Here is a 17546-nt window from a genome sequence, read left to right as displayed (position 1 = left end):
ATGGGATGTAGAAATATTTTTTTCACATTTTACTTCCTTATAAAAACAGGAAAATCAATAGGGTTTTTCGTACGGATAAGTGCCCAGTGAACGGTTTGTTTAGCTTTATACATTGTTCCGGGTGGGCGTTGTATTGTTTTTTCGGAAGTGTTAGACCTTTAAGAGAAAAATTTAAATGGTTGGGAAAGGCCATGGGATGTAGAAATATTTTTTTCACATTTTACTTGCTTGTAAAAACAGGAAAATCGATAGGGATTTTCATACGGATAAGTACCCAGTGAACGGTTCGTTTATATTTATATATTCTTCCGGGTGGGCATTGTATTGGTTTTTCGGAAGTGTTAGACCTGTAACAGAAAAATTTAAATGGTTGGGAAAGGCCATGGGATGTAGAAATATTTTTTTCACATTTACTTCCTTGTAAAAACAGGTAAATCAATAGGGTTTTTCGTAAGGATAAGTACCCAGTGAACGGTTCGTTTAGCTTTATATATTGTTCCGGGTGGGCGTTGTATTGGTTTTTCAGAAGTGTTAGACCTGTAAAAGAAAAATTTAAATGGTTGGGAAAGGCCATGGGATGTAGAAATATTTTTTTCACATTTTATTTCCTTTTAAAAACAGGTAAATCAATAGGGATTTTCGTACGGATAAGTACCCAGTGAACGGTTCGTTTAGCTTTATATATTGTTCCGGGTGGGCGTTGTATTGGTTTTTTGGAAGTGTTAGACCTGTAAGAGAAAAATTTAAATGGCTGGGAAAGGCCATGGGATGTAGAAATATTTTTTTCACATTTACTTCCTTGTAAAAACAGGTAAATCAATAGGGTTTTTCGTACGGATAAGTACCCAGTGAACGGTTCGTTTAGCTTTATATATTGTTCCGGGTGGGCGTTGTATTGGTTTTTCAGAAGTGTTAGACCTGTAAGAGAAAAATTTAAATGGTTGGGAAAGGCCATGGGATGTAGAAATATTTTTTTCACATTTTATTTCCTTTTAAAAACAGGTAAATCAATAGGGATTTTCGTACGGATAATTACCCAGTGAACGGTTCGTTTAGCTTTATATATTGTTCTGGGTGGGCGTTGTATTGGTTTTTTGGAAGTGTTAGACCTGTAAGAGAAAAATTTAAATGGTTGGGAAAGGCCATGGGATGTAGAAATATTTTTTTCACATTTTACTTCCTTATAAAAACAGGAAAATCAATAGGGTTTTTCGTACGGATAAGTGCCCAGTGAACGGTTTGTTTAGCTTTATACATTGTTCCGGGTGGGCGTTGTATTGTTTTTTCGGAAGTGTTAGACCTGTAAGAGAAAAATTTAAATGGTTGGGAAAGGCCATGGGATGTAGAAATATTTTTTTCACATTTACTTCCTTGTAAAAACAGGTAAATCAATAGGGTTTTTCGTACGGATAAGTACCCAGTGAACCGTTCGTTTAGCTTTATATATTGTTCCGGGTGGGCGTTGTATTGGTTTTTCGGAAGTGTTAGACATGTAACAGAAAAATTTAAATGGTTGGGAAAGGCCATGGGATGTAGAAATATTTTTTTCACATTTACTTCCTTGTAAAAACAGGTAAATCAATAGGGTTTTTCGTAAGGATAAGTACCCAGTGAACGGTTCGTTTAGCTTTATATATTGTTCCGGGTGGGCGTTGTATTGGTTTTTCAGAAGTGTTAGACCTGTAAAAGAAAAATTTAAATGGTTGGGAAAGGCCATGGGATGTAGAAATATTTTTTTCACATTTTATTTCCTTTTAAAAACAGGTAAATCAATAGGGATTTTCGTACGGATAAGTACCCAGTGAACGGTTCGTTTAGCTTTATATATTGTTCCGGGTGGGCGTTGTATTGGTTTTTTGGAAGTGTTAGAACTGTAAGAGAAAAATTTAAATGGCTGGGAAAGGCCATGGGATGTAGAAATATTTTTTTCACATTTACTTCCTTGTAAAAACAGGTAAATCAATAGGGTTTTTCGTACGGATAAGTACCCAGTGAACCGTTCGTTTAGCTTTATATATTGTTCCGGGTGGGCGTTGTATTGGTTTTTCGGAAGTGTTAGACCTGTAACAGAAAAATTTAAATGGTTGGGAAAGGCCATGGGATGTAGAAATATTTTTTTCACATTTACTTCCTTGTAAAAACAGGTAAATCAATAGGGTTTTTCGTAAGGATAAGTACCCAGTGAACGGTTCGTTTAGCTTTATATATTGTTCCGGGTGGGCGTTGTATTGGTTTTTCAGAAGTGTTAGACCTGTAAAAGAAAATTTAAATGTTTGGGAAAGGCCATGGGATGTAGAAATATTTTTTTCACATTTACTTCCTTGTAAAAACAGGTAAATCAATAGGGTTTTTCGTAAGGATAAGTACCCAGTGAACGGTTCGTTTAGCTTTATATATTGTTCCGGGTGGGCGTTGTATTGGTTTTTCAGAAGTGTTAGACCTGTAAGAGAAAAATTTAAATGGTTGGGAAAGGCCATGGGATGTAGAAATATTTTTTTCACATTTTATTTCCTTTTAAAAACAGGTAAATCAATAGGGATTTTCGTACGGATAATTACCCAGTGAACGGTTCGTTTAGCTTTATATATTGTTCCGGGTGGGCGTTGTATTGGTTTTTTGGAAGTGTTAGACCTGTAAGAGAAAAATTTAAATGGTTGGGAAAGGCCATGGGATGTAGAAATATTTTTTTCACATTTTACTTCCTTATAAAAACAGGAAAATCAATAGGGTTTTTCGTACGGATAAGTGCCCAGTGAACGGTTTGTTTAGCTTTATACATTGTTCCGGGTGGGCGTTGTATTGTTTTTTCGGAAGTGTTAGACCTGTAAGAGAAAAATTTAAATGGTTGGGAAAGGCCATGGGATGTAGAAATATTTTTTTCACATTTACTTCCTTGTAAAAACAGGTAAATCAATAGGGTTTTTCGTACGGATAAGTACCCAGTGAACCGTTCGTTTAGCTTTATATATTGTTCCGGGTGGGCGTTGTTTTGGTTTTTCGGAAGTGTTAGACCTGTAAGAAAAAAATTTAAATGGTTGGGAAATGCCATGGGATGTAGAAATATTTTTTTCACATTTACTTCCTTGTAAAAACAGGTAAATCAATAGGGTTTTTCGTACGGATAAGTACCCAGTGAACGGTTCGTTTAGCTTTATATATTGTTCCGGGTGGGCGTTGTATTGGTTTTTCGGAAGTGTTAGACCTGTAAGAGAAAAATTTAAATGGTTGGGAAAGGCCATGGGATGTAGAAATATTTTTTTCACATTTACTTCCTTGTAAAAACAGGTAAATCAATAGGGTTTTTCGTACGGATAAGTACCCAGTGAACGGTTCGTTTAGCTTTATATATTGTTCCGGGTGGGCGTTGTATTGGTTTTTCAGAAGTGTTAGACCTGTAAAAGAAAAATTGAAATGGTTGGGAAAGGCCATGGGATGTAGAAATATTTTTTTCACATTTTATTTCCTTTTAAAAACAGGTAAATCAATAGGGATTTTCGTACGGATAAGAACCCAGTGAACGGTTCGTTTAGCTTTATATATTGTTCCGGGTGGGCGTTGTATTGGTTTTTTGGAAGTGTTAGACCTGTAAGAGAAAAATTTAAATGGCTGGGAAAGGCCATGGGATGTAGAAATATTTTTTTCACATTTACTTCCTTGTAAAAACAGGTAAATCAATAGGGTTTTTCGTACGGATAAGTACCCAGTGAACGGTTCGTTTAGCTTTATATATTGTTCCGGGTGGGCGTTGTATTGGTTTTTCAGAAGTGTTAGACCTGTAAGAGAAAAATTTAAATGGTTGGGAAAGGCCATGGGATGTAGAAATATTTTTTTCACATTTTATTTCCTTTTAAAAACAGGTAAATCAATAGGGATTTTCGTACGGATAATTACCCAGTTAACGGTTCGTTTAGCTTTATATATTGTTCCGGGTGGGGGTTGTATTGGTTTTTTGGAAGTGTTAGACCTGTAAGAGAAAAATTTAAGTGGTTGGGAAAGGCCATGGGATGTAGAAATATTTTTTTCACATTTTACTTCCTTATAAAAACAGGAAAATCAATAGGGTTTTTCGTACGGATAAGTGCCCAGTGAACGGTTTGTTTAGCTTTATACATTGTTCCGGGTGGGCGTTGTATTGTTTTTTCGGAAGTGTTAGACCTTTAAGAGAAAAATTTAAATGGTTGGGAAAGGCCATGGGATGTAGAAATATTTTTTTCACATTTTACTTCCTTGTAAAAACAGGTAAATCAATAGGGTATTTCGTACGGATAAGTGCCCAGTGAACGGTTCGTTTAGCTTTATATATTGTTCCGGGTGGGCGTTGTATTGGTTTTTCGGAAGTGTTAGACCTGTAAGAGAAAAATTTAAATGGTTTGGAAAGGCCATGGGATGTAGAAATATTTTTTCACATTTTACTTCCTTGTAAAAACAGGAAAATCCATAGGGATTTTTGTACGGATAAGTACCCAGTGAACGGTTCGTTTAGCTTTATATATTGTTCCTGGTGGGCGTTGTTTTGGTTTTTCGGAAGTGGTAGACCTGTAAGAGAAAAATTTAAATGGTTGGGAAAGGCCATGGGATGTAGAAATATTTTTTTCACATTTACGTCCTTGTAAGAACAGGTAAATCAATAGGGATTTTCGTACGGATATGTACCCAGTGAACGGTTCGTTTAGCTTTATATATTGTTCCGGGTGGGCGTTGTATTGGTTTTTTGGAAGTGTTAGACCTGTAAGAGAAAAATTTAAATGGTTGGGAAAGGCCATGGGATGTAGAAATATTTTTTTCACATTTTACTTCCTTATAAAAACAGGAAAATCAATAGGGATTTTCGTACGGATATGTACCCAGTGAACGGTTCGTTTAGCTTTATATATTGTTCCGGGTGGGCGTTGTATTGGTTTTTCGGAAGCGTTAGACCTGTAAGAAAAAAATTTAAATGGTTGGGAAAGGCCATGGGATGTAGAAATATTTTTTTCACATTTTATTTCCTTGTAAAAACAGGTAAATCAATAGGGTATTTCGTACGGATAAGTGCCCAGTGAACGGTTCGTTTAGCTTTATACATTGTTCCGGGTGGGCGTTGTATTGTTTTTTCGGAAGTGTTAGACCTGTAAGAGAAAAATTTAAATGGTTGGGAAAGGCCATGGGATGTAGAAATATTTTTTTCACATTTTACTTCCTTGTAAAAACAGGAAAATCGATAGGGATTTTCATACGGATAAGTACCCAGTGAACGGTTCGTTTATCTTTATATATTCTTCCGGGTGGGCGTTGTATTAATTTTTCGGAAGTGTTAGACCTGTAAGAGAAAAATTTAAATGGTTGGGAAAGGCCATGGGATGTAGAAATATTTTTTTCACATTTACTTCCTTGTAAAAACAGGTAAATCAATAGGGTTTTACGTACGGATAAGTACCCAGTGAACCGTTCGTTTAGCTTTATATATTGTTCCGGGTGGGCGTTGTATTGTTTTTTCGGAAGTGTTAGACCTGTAAGAGAAAAATTTAAATGGTTGGGAAAGGCCATGGGATGTAGAAATATTTTTTTCACATTTTACTTCCTTGTAAAAACAGGAAAATCAATAGGGATTTTCGTACGGATAAGTACCCAGTGAACCGTTCGTTTAGCTTTATATATTGTTCCGGGTGGGCGTTGTATTGGTTTTTCGGAAGTGTTAGACCTGTAAGAGAAAAATTTAAATGGTTGGGAAAGGCCATGGGACGTAGAAATATTTTTTTCACATTTATTCCTTGTAAAAACAGGTAAATCAATAGGGATTTTCGTACGGATAAGTACCCAGTGAACGGTTCGTTTATCTTTATATATTCTTCCGGGTGGGCGTTGTATTAATTTTTCGGAAGTGTTAGACCTGTAAGAGAAAAATTTAAATGGTTGGGAAAGGCCATGGGATGTAGAAATATTTTTTTCACATTTACTTCCTTGTAAAAACAGGTAAATCAATAGGGTTTTACGTACGGATAAGTACCCAGTGAACCGTTCGTTTAGCTTTATATATTCTTCCGGGTGGGCGTTGTATTGTTTTTTCGGAAGTGTTAGACCTGTAAGAGAAAAATTTAAATGGTTGGGAAAGGCCATGGGATGTAGAAATATTTTTTTCACATTTTACTTCCTTGTAAAAACAGGAAAATCGATAGGGATTTTCGTACGGATAAGTGCCCAGTGAACGTTGCATTTAGCTTTATATATTGTTCCAGGTGGGCGTTGTATTGGTTTTTCGCAAGTGTTAGACGTGTAAGAGAAAAATTTAAATGTTTGGGAAAGGCCATGGGATGTAGAAATATTTTTTTCACATTTACTTCCTTGTAAAAACAGGTAAATCAATAGGGATTTTCATACGGATAAGTACCCAGTGAACGGTTCGTTTAGCTTTATATATTCTTCCGGGTGAGCGTTGTATTAATTTTTCGGAAGTGTTAGACCTGTAAGAGAAAAATTTAAATGGTTGGGAAAGGCCATGGGATGTAGAAATATTTTTTTCACATTTACTTCCTTGTAAAAACAGGTAAATCAATAGGGTTTTACGTACGGATAAGTACCCAGTGAACCGTTCGTTTAGCTTTATATATTGTTCCGGGTGGGCGTTGTATTGTTTTTTCGGAAGTGTTAGACCTGTAAGAGAAAAATTTAAATGGTTGGGAAAGGCCATGGGATGTAGAAATATTTTTTTCACATTTTACTTCCTTGTAAAAACAGGAAAATCAATAGGGATTTTCGTACGGATAAGTACCCAGTGAACCGTTCGTTTAGCTTTATATATTGTTCCGGGTGAGCGTTGTATTAATTTTTCGGAAGTGTTAGACCTGTAAGAGAAAAATTTAAATGGTTGGGAAAGGCCATGGGATGTAGAAATATTTTTTTCACATTTACTTCCTTGTAAAAACAGGTAAATCAATAGGGTTTTACGTACGGATAAGTACCCAGTGAACCGTTCGTTTAGCTTTATATATTGTTCCGGGTGGGCGTTGTATTGTTTTTTCGGAAGTGTTAGACCTGTGAGAGAAAAATTTAAATGGTTGGGAAAGGCCATGGGATGTAGAAATATTTTTTTCACATTTTACTTCCTTGTAAAAACAGGAAAATCAATAGGGATTTTCGTACGGATAAGTACCCAGTGAACCGTTCGTTTAGCTTTATATATTGTTCCGGGTGGGCGTTGTTTTGGTTTTTCGGAAGTGTTAGAACTGTAAGAGAAAAATTTAAATGGTTGGGAAAGGCCATGGGATGTAGAAATATTTTTTTCACATTTTATTTCCTTGTAAAAACAGGTAAATCAATAGGGTTTTACGTACGAATAAGTGCCCAGTGAACGGTTCGTTTAGCTTTATATATTGTTCCTGGTGGGCGTTGTTTTGGTTTTTCGGAAGTGGTAGACCTGTAAGAGAAAAATTTAAATGGTTGGGAAAGGCCATGGGATGTAGAAATATTTTTTTTACACATTTACGTCCTTGTAAAAACAGGTAAATCAATAGGGTTTTTCGTACGAATAAGTGCCCAGTGAACGGTTCGTTTAGCTTTATATATTGTTCTGGGTTGGCGTTGTTTTGGTTTTTCGGAAGTGTTAGACCTGTAAGAGAAAAATTTAAATGGCTGGGAAAGGCCATGGGATGTAGAAATATTTTTTTCACATTTTACGTCCTTGTAAAAACAGGAAAATCGATAGGGATTTTCGTACGGATAAGTGCCCAGTGAACGTTGCATTTAGCTTTATATATTGTTCCAGGTGGGCGTTGTATTAATTTTTCGGAAGTGTTAGACCTGTAAGAGAAAAATTTAAATGGTTGGGAAAGGCCATGGGATGTAGAAATATTTTTTTCACATTTACTTCCTTGTAAAAACAGGTAAATCAATAGGGTTTTACATACGGATAAGTACCCAGTGAACCATTCGTTTAGCTTTATATATTGTTCCGGGTGGGCGTTGTCTTGTTTTTTCGGAAGTGTTAGACCTGTAAGAGAAAAATTTAAATGGTTGGGAAAGGCCATGGGATGTAGAAATAATTTTTTCACATTTACTTCCTTGTAAAAACAGGAAAATCAATAGGGTTTCTCGTACGGATAAGTACATAGTGAACGGTTCGTTTATCTTTATATATTGTTCGGGGTGGGCGTTGTATTGGATTTTCGGAAGTGTTAGACATGTAAAAGAAAAATTTAAATGGTTGGGAAAGGCCATGGGATGTAGAAATATTTTTTTCACATTTACTTCCTTGTAAAAACAGGTAAATCAATAGGGTTTTTCGTACGGATAAGTACCCAGTGAACGGTTCGTTTAGCTTTATATATTGTTCCGGGTGGGCGTTGTATTGGTTTTTCGGAAGTGTTAGACCTGTAAGAGAAAAATTTAAATGGTTGGGAAAGGCCATGGGATGTAGAAATATTTTTTTCACATTTACTTCCTTGTAAAAACAGGTAAATCAATAGGGTTTTTCGTACGGATAAGTACCCAGTGAATGGTTCGTTTAGCTTTATATATTGTTCCGGGTGGGCGTTGTATTGGTTTTTCAGAAGTGTTAGACCTGTAAGAGAAAAATTTAAATGGTTGGGAAAGGCCATGGGATGTAGAAATATTTTTTTCACATTTTACTTCCTTGTAAAAACAGGAAAATCAATAGGGATTTTCGTACGGATATGTACCCAGTGAACGGTTCGTTTAGCTTTATATATTGTTCTGGGTGGGCGTTGTATTGGTTTTTCGGAAGCGTTAGACCTGTAAGAAAAAAATTTAAATGGTTGGGAAAGGCCATGGGATGTAGAAATATTTTTTTCACATTTTACTTTCTTGTAAAAACAGGAAAATCAATAGGGATTTTCGTACGGATAAGTACCCAGTGAACCGTTCGTTTAGCTTTATATATTGTTCCGGGTGGTCGTTGTTTTGGTTTTTCGGAAGTGTTAGACCTGTAAGAGAAAAATTTAAATGGTTGGGAAAGGCCATGGGATGTAGAAATATTTTTTTCACATTTTACTTCCTTGTAAAAACAGGAAAATCAATAGGGATTTTCGTACGGATAAGTACCCAGTGAACCGTTCGTTTAGCTTTATATATTGTTCCGGGTGGTCGTTGTTTTGGTTTTTCGGAAGTGTTAGATCTGTAAGAGAAAAATTTAAATGGTTGGGAAAGGCCATGGGATGTAGAAATATTTTTTTCACATTTACTTCCTTGTAAAAACAGGTAAATCAATAGGGTTTTTCGTACGGATAAGTACCCAGTGAACGGTTCGTTTAGCTTTATATATTGTTCCGGGTGGGCGTTGTATTGGTTTTTCAGAAGTGTTAGACCTGTAAAAGAAATATTTAAATGGTTGGGAAAGGCCATGGGATGTAGAAATATTTTTTTCACATTTTATTTCCTTTTAAAAACAGGTAAATCAATAGGGATTTTCGTACGGATAAGTACCCAGTGAACGGTTCATTTAGCTTTATATATTGTTCCGGGTGGGCATTGTATTGGTTTTTTGGAAGTGTTAGACCTGTAAGAGAAAAGATTAAATGGTTGGGAAAGGCCATGGGATGTAGAAATATTTTTTTCACATTTACTTCCTTGTAAAAACAGGTAAATCAATAGGGTTTTTCGTACGGATAAGTACCCAGTGAACGGTTCGTTTAGCTTTATATATTGTTCCGGGTGGTCGTTGTTTTGGTTTTTCGGAAGTGTTAGATCTGTAAGAGAAAAATTTAAATGGTTGGGAAAGGCCATGGGATGTAGAAATATTTTTTTCACATTTACTTCCTTGTAAAAACAGGTAAATCAATAGGGTTTTTCGTACGGATAAGTACCCAGTGAACGGTTCGTTTAGCTTTATATAGTGTTCCGGGTGGGCGTTGTATTGGTTTTTCAGAAGTGTTAGACCTGTAAAAGAAAAATTTAAATGGTTGGGAAAGGCCATGGGATGTAGAAATATTTTTTTCACATTTTATTTCCTTTTAAAAACAGGTAAATCAATAGGGATTTTCGTACGGATAAGTACCCAGTGAACGGTTCATTTAGCTTTATATATTGTTCCGGGTGGGCATTGTATTGGTTTTTTGGAAGTGTTAGACCTGTAAGAGAAAAATTTAAATGGTTGGGAAAGGCCATGGGATGTAGAAATATTTTTTTCACATTTACTTCCTTGTAAAAACAGGTAAATCAATAGGGTTTTTCGTACGGATAAGTACCCAGTGAACGGTTCGTTTAGCTTTATATATTGTTCCAGGTGGGCGTTGTATTGGTTTTTCAAAAGTGTTAGACCTGTAAGAGAAAAATTTAAATGGTTGGGAAAGGCCATGGGATGTAGAAATATTTTTTTCACATTTTACTTCCTTATAAAAACAGGAAAATCAATAGGGATTTTCGTACGGATATGTACCCAGTGAACGGTTCGTTTAGCTTTATATGTTGTTCTGGGTGGGCGTTGTATTGGTTTTTCGGAAGCGTTAGACGTGTAAGAAAAAAATTTAAATGGTTGGGAAAGGCCATGGGATGTAGAAATATTTTTTTCACATATTACTTCCTTGTAAAAACAGGAAAATCAATAGGGATTTGCGTACGGATAAGTACCCAGTGAACCGTTCGTTTAGCTTTATATATTGTTCCGGGTGGTCGTTGTTTTGGTTTTTCGGAAGTGTTAGATCTGTAAGAGAAAAATTTAAATGGTTGGGAAAGGCCATGGGATGTAGAAATATTTTTTTCACATTTACTTCCTTGTAAAAACAGGTAAATCAAAATGGTTTTTCGTACGGATAAGTACCCAGTGAACGGTTCGTTTAGCTTTATATATTGTTCCGGGTGGGCGTTGTATTGGTTTTTCAGAAGTGTTAGACCTGTAAAAGAAATATTTAAATGGTTGGGAAAGGCCATGGGATGTAGAAATATTTTTTTCACATTTTACTTCCTTGTAAAAACAGGAAAATCGATAGGTATTTTCATACGGATAAGTACCCAGTGAACCGTTCGTTTAGCTTTATATATTGTTCCGGGTGGGTGTTGTATTGTTTTTTCGGAAGTGTTAGACCTGTAAGAGAAAAATTTAAATGGTTGGGAAAGGCCATGGGATGTAGAAATATTTTTTTTCACATTTTACTTCCTTGTAAAAACAGGAAAATCAATAGGGATTTTCGTACGGATAAGTACCCAGTGAACGGTTCGTTTAGCTTTATATATTGTTCCGGGTGGGCGTTGTATTGGTTTTTCAGAAGTGTTAGACCTGTAAGAGAAAAATTTAAATGGTTGGGAAAGGCCATGGGATGTAGAAATATTTTTTTCACATTTACTTCCTTGTAAAAACAGGTAAATCAATAGGGTTTTTCGTACGGATAAGTACCCAGTGAACGGTTCGTTTAGCTTTATATATTGTTTCGGGTGGGCGTTGTATTGGTTTTTCAGAAGTGTTAGACCTGTAAAAGAAAAATTTAAATGGTTGGGAAAGGCCATGGGATGTAGAAATATTTTTTTCACATTTTATTTCCTTTTAAAAACAGGTAAATCAATAGGGATTTTCGTACGGATAAGTACCCAGTGAACGGTTCATTTAGCTTTATATATTGTTCCGGGTGGGCATTGTATTGGTTTTTTGGAAGTGTTAGACCTGTAAGAGAAAAATTTAAATGGTTGGGAAAGGCCATGGGATGTAGAAATATTTTTTTCACATTTACTTCCTTGTAAAAACAGGTAAATCAATAGGGTTTTTCGTACGGATAAGTACCCAGTGAACGGTTCGTTTAGCTTTATATATTGTTCCGGGTGGGCGTTGTATTGGTTTTTCAGAAGTGTTAGACCTGTAAGAGAAAAATTTAAATGGTTGGGAAAGGCCATGGGATGTAGAAATATTTTTTTCACATTTTACTTCCTTATAAAAACAGGAAAATCAATAGGGATTTTCGTACGGATATGTACCCAGTGAACGGTTCGTTTAGCTTTATATATTGTTCTGGGTGGGCGTTGTATTGGTTTTTCGGAAGCGTTAGACCTGTAAGAAAAAAATTTAAATGGTTGGGAAAGGCCATGGGATGTAGAAATATTTTTTTCACATTTTACTTCCTTGTAAAAACAGGAAAATCAATAGGGATTTGCGTACGGATAAGTACCCAGTGAACCGTTCGTTTAGCTTTATATATTGTTCCGGGTGGTCGTTGTTTTGGTTTTTCGGAAGTGTTAGATCTGTAAGAGAAAAATTTAAATGGTTGGGAAAGGCCATGGGATGTAGAAATATTTTTTTCACATTTACTTCCTTGTAAAAACAGGTAAATCAAAATGGTTTTTCGTACGGATAAGTACCCAGTGAACGGTTCGTTTAGCTTTATATATTGTTCCGGGTGGGCGTTGTATTGGTTTTTCAGAAGTGTTAGACCTGTAAAAGAAATATTTAAATGGTTGGGAAAGGCCATGGGATGTAGAAATATTTTTTTCACATTTTACTTCCTTGTAAAAACAGGAAAATCGATAGGTATTTTCATACGGATAAGTACCCAGTGAACCGTTCGTTTAGCTTTATATATTGTTCCGGGTGGGTGTTGTATTGTTTTTTCGGAAGTGTTAGACCTGTAAGAGAAAAATTTAAATGGTTGGGAAAGGCCATGGGATGTAGAAATATTTTTTTTCACATTTTACTTCCTTGTAAAAACAGGAAAATCAATAGGGATTTTCGTACGGATAAGTACCCAGTGAACGGTTCGTTTAGCTTTATATATTGTTCCGGGTGGGCGTTGTATTGGTTTTTCAGAAGTGTTAGACCTGTAAGAGAAAAATTTAAATGGTTGGGAAAGGCCATGGGATGTAGAAATATTTTTTTCACATTTTACTTCCTTATAAAAACAGGAAAATCAATAGGGATTTTCGTACGGATAAGTACCCAGTGAACGGTTCGTTTAGCTTTATATATTGTTCCGGGTGGGCGTTGTATTGGTTTTTCGGAAGTGTTAGACCTGTAAGAGAAAAATTTAAATGGTTGGGAAAGGCCATGGGATGTAGAAATATTTTTTTCACATTTACTTCCTTGTAAAAACAGGTAAATCAATAGGGTTTTTCGTACGGATAAGTACCCAGTGAACGGTTCGTTTAGCTTTATATATTGTTCCGGGTGGGCGTTGTATTGGTTTTTCAGAAGTGTTAGACCTGTAAAAGAAAAATTTAAATGGTTGGGAAAGGCCATGGGATGTAGAAATATTTTTTTCACATTTTATTTCCTTTTAAAAACAGGTAAATCAATAGGGATTTTCGTACGGATAAGTACCCAGTGAACGGTTCGTTTAGCTTTATATATTGTTCCGGGTGGGCGTTGTATTGGTTTTTTGGAAGTGTTAGACCTGTAAGAGAAAAATTTAAATGGCTGGGAAAGGCCATGGGATGTAGAAATATTTTTTTCACATTTACTTCCTTGTAAAAACAGGTAAATCAATAGGGTTTTTCGTACGGAAAAGTCCCCAGTGAACGGTTCGTTTAGCTTTATATATTGTTCCGGGTGGGCGTTGTATTGGTTTTTCAGAAGTGTTAGACCTGTAAGAGAAAAATTTAAATGGTTGGGAAAGGCCATGGGATGTAGAAATATTTTTTTCACATTTTATTTCCTTTTAAAAACAGGTAAATCAATAGGGATTTTCGTACGGATAATTACCCAGTGAACGGTTCGTTTAGCTTTATATATTGTTCCGGGTGGGCGTTGTATTGGTTTTTTGGAAGTGTTAGACCTGTAAGAGAAAAATTTAAATGGTTGGGAAAGGCCATGGGATGTAGAAATATTTTTTCACATTTTACTTCCTTATAAAAACAGGAAAATCAATAGGGATTTTCGTACGGATATGTACCCAGTGAACGGTTCGTTTAGCTTTATATATTGTCCCGGGTGGGCGTTGTATTGGTTTTTCGGAAGTGTTAGACCTGTAAGAGAAAAATTTAAATGGTTGGGAAAGGCCATGGGATGTAGAAATATTTTTTTCACATTTACTTCCTTGTAAAAACAGGTAAATCAATAGGGTTTTTCGTACGGAGAAGTACCCAGTGAACCGTTCGTTTAGCTTTATATATTGTTCCGGGTGGGCGTTGTATTGTTTTTTCGGAAGTGTTAGACCTGTAAGAGAAAAATTTAAATGGTTGGGAACGGCCATGGGATGTAGAAATATTTTTTTCACATTTTACTTCCTTGTAAAAACAGGAAAATCAATAGGGATTTTCGTACGGATAAGTACCCAGTGAACGGTTCGTTTAGCTTTATATATTGTTCCGGGTGGGCGTTGTATTGGTTTTTTGGAAGTGTTAGACCTGTAAGAGAAAAATTTAAATGGTTGGGAAAGGCCATGGGATGTAGAAATATTTTTTTCACATTTTATTTCCTTTTAAAAACAGGTAAATCAATAGGGATTTTCGTACGGATAAGTACCCAGTGAACGGTTCGTTTAGCTTTATATATTGTTCCGGGTGGGCGTTGTATTGGTTTTTTGGAAGTGTTAGACCTGTAAGAGAAAAATTTAAATGGTTGAGAAAGGCCATGGGATGTAGAAATATTTTTTTCACATTTTATTTCCTTTTAAAAACAGGTAAATCAATAGGGATTTTCGTACGGATAAGTACCCAGTGAACGGTTCGTTTAGCTTTATATATTGTTCCGGGTGGGCGTTGTATTGGTTTTTTGGAAGTGTTATACCTGTAAGAGAAAAATTTAAATGGTTGAGAAAGGCCATGGGATGTAGAAATATTTTTTTCACATTTTACTTCCTTATAAAAACAGGAAAATCAATAGGGATTTTCGTACGGATATGTACCCAGTGAACCGTTCGTTTAGCTTTATATATTGTTCCGCGTGGGCGTTGTTTTGGTTTTTCGGAAGTGTTAGACCTGTAAGAGAAAAATTTTAAATGGTTGGGAAAGACCATGGGATGTAGAAATATTTTTTTCACATTTTACTTCCTTGTAAAAACAGGAAAATCGATAGGGATTTTCATATGGATAAGTACCCAGTGAACGGTTCGTTTAGCTTTATATATTCTTCCGGGTGGGCGTTGTATTGGTTTTTCGAAAGTGTTAGACCTGTAAGAGAAAAATTTAAATGGTTGGGAAAGGCCATGGGATGTAGAAATATTTTTTTCACATTTACTTCCTTGTAAAAACAGGTAAATCAATATGGTTTTTCGTACGGATAAGTACCCAGTGAACCGTTCGTTTAGCTTTATATATTGTTCCGGGTGGGCGTTGTATTGTTTTTTCAGAAGTGTTAGACCTGTAAGAGAAAAAATTAAATGGTTGGGAAAGGCCATGGGATGTAGAAATATTTTTTTCACATTTTACTTCCTTGTAAAAACAGGAAAATCAATAGGGATTTTCGTACGGATAAGTACCCAGTGAACCATTCGTTTAGCTTTATATATTGTTCCGGGTGGGCGTTGTTTTGGTTTTTCGGAAGTGTTAGACCTGTAAGAGAAAAATTTAAATGGTTGGGAAAGGCCATGGGATGTAGAAATATTTTTTTCACATTTTATTTCCTTGTAAAAACAGGTAAATCAATAGGGTTTTTCGTACGGATAAGTGCCCAGTGAACGGTTCGTTTAGCTTTATATATTGTTCCGGGTGGGCGTTGTATTGGTTTTTCGGAAGTGTTAGACCTGTAAGAGAAAAATTTAAATGGTTGGGAAAGGCCATGGGATGTAGAAATATTTTTTTCACATTTACTTCCTTGTAAAAACAGGTAAATCAATAGGGTTTTTCGTACGGATAAGTACCCAGTTGACGGTTTGTTTAGCTTTATATATTGTTTCGGGTGGGCGTTGTATTGGTTTTTCAGAAGTGTTAGACCTGTAAAAGAAAAATTTAAATGGTTGGGAAAGGCCATGGGATATAGAAATATTTTTTTCACATTTTATTTCCTTTTAAAAACAGGTAAATCAATAGGGATTTTCGTACGGATAAGTACCCAGTGAACGGTTCGTTTAGCTTTATATATTGTTCCGGGTGGGCATTGTATTGGTTTTTTGGAAGTGTTAGACCTGTAAGAGAAAATCTTAAATGGTTGGGAAAGGCCATGGGATGTAGAAATATTTTTTCACATTTACTTCCTTGTAAAAACAGGTAAATCAATAGGGTTTTTCGTACGGATAAGTACCCAGTGAACGGTTCGTTTAGGTTTATATATTGTTCCGGGTGGGCGTTGTATTGTTTTTTCGGAAGTGTTAGACCTGTAAGAGAAAAATTTAAATGGTTGGGAAAGGCCATGGGATGTAGAAATATTTTTTTCACATTTACTTCCTTGTAAAAACTGGTAAATCAATAGGGTTTTTCGTACGGATAAGTACCCAGTGAACCGTTCGTTTAGCTTTATATATTGTTCCGGGTGGGCGTTGTATTGTTTTTTCGGAAGTGTTAGACCTGTAAGAGAAAAATTTAAATGGTTGGGAACGGCCATGGGATGTAGAAATATTTTTTTCACATTTTACTTCCTTGTAAAAACAGGAAAATCAATAGGGATTTTCGTACGGATAAGTACCCAGTGAACGGTTCGTTTAGCTTTATATATTGTTCCGGGTGGGCGTTGTATTGGTTTTTTGGAAGTGTTAGACCTGTAAGAGAAAAAATTAAATGGTTGGGAAAGGCCATGGGATGTAGAAATATTTTTTTCACATTTTACTTCCTTGTAAAAACAGGAAAATCAATAGGGATTTTCGTACGGATAAGTACCCAGTGAACCATTCGTTTAGCTTTATATATTGTTCCGGGTGGGCGTTGTTTTGGTTTTTCGGAAGTGTTAGACCTGTAAGAGAAAAATTTAAATGGTTGGGAAAGGCCATGGGATGTAGAAATATTTTTTTCACATTTTATTTCCTTGTAAAAACAGGTAAATCAATAGGGTTTTTCGTACGGATAAGTGCCCAGTGAACGGTTCGTTTAGCTTTATATATTGTTCCGGGTGGGCGTTGTATTGGTTTTTCGGAAGTGTTAGACCTGTAAGAGAAAAATTTAAATGGTTGGGAAAGGCCATGGGATGTAGAAATATTTTTTTCACATTTACTTCCTTGTAAAAACAGGTAAATCAATAGGGTTTTTCGTACGGATAAGTACCCAGTTGACGGTTTGTTTAGCTTTATATATTGTTTCGGGTGGGCGTTGTATTGGTTTTTCAGAAGTGTTAGACCTGTAAAAGAAAAATTTAAATGGTTGGGAAAGGCCATGGGATATAGAAATATTTTTTTCACATTTTATTTCCTTTTAAAAACAGGTAAATCAATAGGGATTTTCGTACGGATAAGTACCCAGTGAACGGTTCGTTTAGCTTTATATATTGTTCCGGGTGGGCATTGTATTGGTTTTTTGGAAGTGTTAGACCTGTAAGAGAAAATCTTAAATGGTTGGGAAAGGCCATGGGATGTAGAAATATTTTTTCACATTTACTTCCTTGTAAAAACAGGTAAATCAATAGGGTTTTTCGTACGGATAAGTACCCAGTGAACGGTTCGTTTAGCTTTATATATTGTTCCGGGTGGGCGTTGTATTGTTTTTTCGGAAGTGTTAGACTTGTAAGAGAAAAATTTAAATGGTTGGGAAAGGCCATGGGATGTAGAAAT

This window comes from Paroedura picta, unplaced genomic scaffold (genome assembly GCF_049243985.1).
Source record: "Paroedura picta isolate Pp20150507F unplaced genomic scaffold, Ppicta_v3.0 Ppicta_v3_sca19, whole genome shotgun sequence".
In the NCBI taxonomy this organism is placed as follows: domain Eukaryota; kingdom Metazoa; phylum Chordata; class Lepidosauria; order Squamata; family Gekkonidae; genus Paroedura; species Paroedura picta.
This window is presented reverse-complemented; position numbering follows the sequence as displayed.